Genomic DNA, 6,000 nt, shown 5'->3' on the forward strand with positions numbered 1-6,000 from the left:
CCTGCTTCCCTGGGACTACAGTTCCCTGTGCCTGGGGGCTCAAGACGCAGCCCCTGCAGCAGGTCTGGTGGCCCTGCCACTGCTGACACCTGAGATGACAGTTCTTTGCTGTGGAGTGTCCTGTGCAGCATGCTTGGTAGCAGCCCTGGCCACTGCAGGTGACCGCCCATCACAACCAGAACTGCACTGGGCATCACTCAGTGCCCCTGGAGGGTACATCGCTCCTGGTGGAGAAACTCTGGTCTGTGGGCGCCAGGGGAGGACTGTGCCCAGCTGGAGAGGACATGCCTTGTCAGGGCTGTGGACAGAGGACAGATAGTCCCTACATACCTATGCACCTCCATCTGACCCTTTTACTGCCAGAACATGAATCCTGCATTGCCAAATCTTCAAAGGTTTTCAACAAAAACTATGCACACACACGTGAGTACACATAAGTACACACACGCACACATGCACACACAAGCACACACACGTGCACACACATGCACATATATGTGCACACACACATGCACACACGGAGTAATGTAGTCTTCTGTCACTTAGTGACAGATATGTTCTGCGAAACACATTCTCTGGTGATTTTGTTATTGTGCAGACAGCGTGTCCTCACACACCTGGACGTGCAGCCTGCTGCACACCTGGGCTCTCTGGTATGGCCTGCATGTCCCAGGCCACACATCTGTACACAGGTGACTGTACTGAATCCTGCATTTCCGGCAGCTGCTGGGCACACCTGGGGCGGAGAGGGTCTCCTGCAGCAGGCTTCTCCCTCCCCCTGCACATGGTTTGGGGCCAGATGACTCAGGAGGGGGATGTCCCGTGTGCTGTAGGGTGGTTAGCAGCATGCTGGGCCCCCACCCACTAGATACCCATAGTACCCACACCCCTCCTTCCACCATGACAACCGGGCACAGCCCAATGTCCCCTGGGGTGGGGGATGCAGACCATCCCTGGCTGAGAGTCCTTGGTCCACAGGGTGCCCTGGACCCCTGTACTGGGCAGATCCTCCACTGCCCAGCCTCAGGGCCCCTCCTTTCTGCTCTCTGCCAGGGAGTTTGGTCCCGAATGTTCCAGTTCCTGCTGAAATCCTTTGCTAGAGGCCTGTTGTGGTGGAGGGCACAGCCTGCTGGGGCAGGCCCTGACCTGGGATGGCAGTGCGCTGCAAGCCCTTCTGCCCACGCCCTGCTGCAGGCCACGGACGGCCCGCGTTCTGCCGTCTCGGAGCTGGGACCCGCGTGCTTGCAAAGTCTGCTTTTCTGTCTCTGCGGTTTCAGGAGATGTTGATTGAGTCCTTTTCATTCTTTATCAGCTTCTCCGTTTCTGCTTCTATTCGTGTATTTTTCCTGAAGTTTTGGGGTTTCTTTTTTAATTGTTTTTATCTCAATGATGTTCAGGAGTTTATGATTGAAGCTGTGGCTTTCAGTCCTTCCCCAGTTCCGCACGTTGCTTGGCTCTTCTGCTTCTTTGATGTACAGAAGTCCTGACTTTTCAGGTTGTCAGGCTGCCCATCACAAACTCCAGGAGTCAGCATCCATTTTCTGGGAAATGAGTGCTTCCGGGTCATGAGTACTTCCAGCCTTGCTGGCCAGGCTGTCTCTGTCACACTGTTCGGTTTGGCCCTTGTAGCCCTACGGGTCAGTGAAGCTTATGTCCTTGGGGCAGTGGTGGCCCTTCATACACTTTCTGGTTCATACTATCTGTACAGCATTTTAAAAGTCCTTCCAAGCCTGCAGGTCCGGGGACTGTAGTCCACCCTCCTGCTGTTCCCCGGTGTTTCCAGCTCTTCCATCACCAATGCACTGACACTGGTGATGGTTTTCTATTTGAAATCAAAGTTCTCTTTCAGGTTAAAATATTAAGTGAACTGATTTAAATAACAAAAAAGCCAAGTGAATGATGGTAGTACATGTGGTTCAAAAGTACCACCAATCTTATCCCGTGGTGTCCAGGGGGCAGAGGGAAGTCTGGGGTCCCCTTGCCTGGCTGTGGGTGTGTGTGGGAGGCTGGGGAGCACCAGGGGGCCCTCGAAGGCCCTGGGGCTTGACTTACTCCGTTGCTCACAGGGCCTCTAACTCATTTTAAACCCTGGACTGGAAGGTAGTGGCTCCCTGGACATTTGCCACTGTGTTTGAAAGCCCAGAATTAGACCCATAGGGAGAGCGGCAGCTGAGAGATTCCACCCCAGGAGGCCGGCCCTGACCTTCCCGAGCCTCCGATTGTTTTCCCCACAGAAATGGTTTAATTGTTTCCTTTTGTCTTTGTTTTGCCTTCTTTCTGGAGATTCTTCTACCACCTCTTGCTGGATAATTCAGCCTCTAGTTGCCATGGCAACGTGCCATCAACTGCTTCCCAAAGAGAATTTGGTGGTTTTACTTTATTACTATTGTTTTAAATTTCCAGATCCATATTATTTTGTCTTCTGAGTACTCCTGCGGCTCTTCTGGGAGCAGAGGGTTCTCTGCTCACCTCCCCACCTTGTGACACCCACTGCGTACGTGGCCTGGGGACTCCAGGGAGGTCAGGGTCCTTCAGGATGAATAGGGCTCTGGGTGGTCTTCACCCTCACTGTGTTCAGGCAGGCTGAGCTGGCCTGCAGACACATGTGAGTGCATCAAAGACCTATAGCCCCTGCACTCAACACCAGAGGTATGTCCTGGAGGTCACACCCAAAGCCCAGGTGGCTTTGCTTCAGCCCTGACTCCCTGCACACTCAGTGGGGGGGGCTGGGTGAGGAGGGCCTGGCAGCTTTTATTTTGGGTGCTGACCTGCTGCAAGTCTGGCTTTGTAGAAGAGTTGAGGTCATCATCCCCATTTTACAGATGAGAAAATTAAGCCTTGGTGAGAAGGCAGGTAACTTGGTAGGCCACACAGCTGCCAGGAGCAGGTTAGGGGTCCGGGGGTGGCCCGAGAGACGGCAGAGTTTGGGCCTTGGGAGAGTTCTATACTGAAAGGCGCTGTGGCACCCTGTTTTCTCCCTCACAGCCTTGAATTTTCCTCTGTTGGTTTGGCTTTGGTCAGGTGCAGCAGGCAGCCAGCCCTCCAGGCCACTGGTGCAGAGGACGCCCTGCCTGTGTTCAGAAGGCTGTGCAGAGTGACACCTGGCATGGGGCAAGGGGGCCTTAGAGTCATAGCCGGGGCTCAGATCTCAGCCATCCTATCCTGGCTGTGTGGTTTTGCGTGAGCACCACCCTCTCAGAGTCTCGCTCGGGCTGTGTGAGACTGAGTTGGTATCACGCCTTCCTTTGAGCCCTTTGGAAGGCTCCACCTTTGTCTCTGTTCCCAGCAGGAGGCACTGGGGGTGTAGCTGAGGCTGGGCTCACTCCTGGGCTAGTTGTCACCTGTATGGTGGGGGGGAACAGATTCCACCAACTTCCTGAGGGGGAACCAAGTGACCACTGTGATACAGACAGTGGCTCAGGGCCAAAGGTGCAGAGGACCCCGGGGGCCGGAGTGTTGCCACTGCATGGGGCTCCTGCCCATGGCTGTTGGGTAACTTTGCCCGCAGGCACCAGGTACGCAGCCTGGGTCAAGTGCAGCCCTGCTGCAGCTCCCCACAGGGAGTCCTCAGAACCGAGACCCCATCACGGAGCTAATGAATGCCCAGTGGCGTCCTTCAGAGCAGGCACTTAGCTGAACTTGGATGTTTTGTTCTGCTGTGTCCAGAACAGGCTGCTACCACCTGGGTTCTGGTCTCCCGCCCCGTAGGTGTCCCCATCTGTAGGAGGGAGTGGAGACTCTCCCCCCTCGAGGTGTGCTCTGCCCAGGCAGGTCTATTTTCGGTCCCAGAGACAGAACGCACTGCGATGTGGAAACAATGTTCCCGCGGAAGCTGCTGTTGGGGCTGCGAGTCAGGAAGTGTGTGGGCCTTTGTTCTGCTGTGGGTTTGCCCCTGAACCTGCATGGACAACGGCTTTTGCTTCTATGGTCACATGCTTTGGCAAATTTCAGACAAGCAGAAGGAGGACGAGTCAGTTTCAATGCCACTGATGGCAGTATGTGAGAGGGACTGGCCCTGCCTGTTGGCGGGATGCGGTGCTCACTGCCTCTGGACCCTGACCCTGGGGCTGTCACTCCTGCTCTGCAGATGAGGAACATGGGCACGGAGAGGCCCAGCTGTGTCCTCAGCATCTCACAGGGAGGGAGCGTCCACACTGTAGGCTCCAGGGCACTTGGCCCCAGCCTTAGTGACCCGACACTGCTGCCCCAGGCTCTCACTGGCAGCCCAGTTCAGGAAGCTGTAGCTAACGGTCAGTTGCTGGTGCATGTCCATGTTAAGGAGGTGGCTCAGGGCCACAGTCACCATGCTGAGTCCTCTGCAGTACACAGTTACCATGCTTAGTCCTCTGCAGTACACAGTCACCATGCTGAGCCCTCTGCTTACTGCCGTTGCCCCCTGATGCTCTGTGCTCCATGGGGGGTGGGGCAGTGCATGGGTTCTGTGTCTCAGGTCTGTGACATCCGTCTGGGACCCTCACTGAGGGATGAGGCACTTGGCACAGGACACTCCCAGAGTGGGACCGACCCCATTCATCCCACCATCATCACGGCTGTCCCGGAAGAGCCTTGCAAACTATGCCTTCTGCCCCATGCTTAATCCACAGGAGCAGATGGGAGGTGTGAGTGTGGTGTATTACCTGTAGGGGGGGTTGAGACTGCAGGAGAACAGGCCGGCTTCCTCCTGCAGCATTGGACGTCCTCGTCCCTCTCTCTTGGTGTGCACAGCCCGTCACAGAAAGTTTGGATCATGTTGTTCCCGGTGCTGTGCTGGTAAGAGCAGAGCAGGCCGTGCTCGTGGTAGAGCACAGCAGACACACTCAGTGCACCCTGCACACGTAAGTCATGGCGTGTGACACGAGACATGCAAACAGACTCGTCAGCCAGGAACAGGAGCAGAGGGCAAGGGTGTCGCAGGCAGGGACAGCTGGCAGGAGCATGAGGCTGGAAGCAGCACTGCCCGCCTGTGGCTGCAGTGTGGCTGTGAAGGTTTCAGGGCAGCAGTGGGGGGTCAGTGGGTAGAGAGAGAAGGTGGAAGGGCACCAGGGCCAGGTACCTGCTGTGGGTCTCCACTCTACGCACAGCTCTTCTGGTCATCCGGGCCTCGGCTCAGATGTCTCTTCCTCAGATGGACCTTCCCGACCATCCCCCAGTGACACGGCTCACTCATCCTGTTCTGTTTTCTTGGCTGCACTCACAGCAGCCTGAATGTCCATGTCCTCCACCTGCCCACCTCTCAGGTGTGTCCTTGCCACACGCATGTTGGGCACCTGCCCTGCTGCTGGGTAGTAGGTGGCAGATGATGAGGCCCGGCCTTTCTTGAGGGCTCGGAGTGGGACTGTGTCTGAGGAAGACCCCTCTGCTGCAGCTGGCGCCCGCATTGGGCGGTGAGGAGGGAGGGGATGGAGGCCAGTGTCACTGGTGATGCAGACCCGGGCCTGGTGCCATCCTGTGGGTGCTGGGGTGGGGGCTGCTGCTCACTGGGGGGGGGCAGAGTCTAGGAAGAAAGAAGGGAGTGGGGGAAAGTTTCATGTTCGAATTTGGGTAGGTAGTTGTCCGTGTCTCTGGGCCACCCCATCCCTGGAGTTTGAGGCGGTAGCTGTGTCTTAGTATGTGGGTAAACTTGTCCAAGGTGTTCACAGGCTGCTATGGAGAGATGACCTGGGTGGTTTCCCACTGGTCAGTCTCAGCTATGAGCAGCACCAGCTGGGGCCAAGGGCATCCGAGGCTGGTCCTGGGTTGTGAGTCCCATATTTCCTTTTGTCACTGGTTTGTGTCCTGCTGCACTGCCTTGCTCTGACTTCATGTCACTTTCATGGAGAGAGAGAGTGGTGGGTAGTTTGTCCCTGACCACCAGGGACCAGAATAGGCTTCTGTGTGTCCAGATGAGAACAGCCCCATCCATCCTCCAGAAGCCAGGTGAGAACAGCCCCATCCATCCCCCAGAAGCCAGGTGAGAACAGCCCCATCCATCCCCCAGAAGCCAGGTGAGAACAGCCCCAT

The 6,000-nt window shown here is 56.3% G+C and overlaps 1 protein-coding gene across 3 annotated transcripts in view; it reads left to right on the plus strand.

Moving 5' to 3' along the window:
• The window catches only part of PHACTR3 (phosphatase and actin regulator 3), a 196,825-nt gene that overhangs the window by 146,090 nt on the left and 44,735 nt on the right, over positions 1-6,000 (plus strand). The gene's annotated exons all lie outside the window — the stretch shown is intronic.

This window comes from Otolemur garnettii, unplaced genomic scaffold (assembly GCF_000181295.1).
Source record: "Otolemur garnettii isolate 467f Iridium unplaced genomic scaffold, OtoGar3 scaffold00023, whole genome shotgun sequence".
In the NCBI taxonomy this organism is placed as follows: Eukaryota; Metazoa; Chordata; class Mammalia; order Primates; family Galagidae; genus Otolemur; species Otolemur garnettii.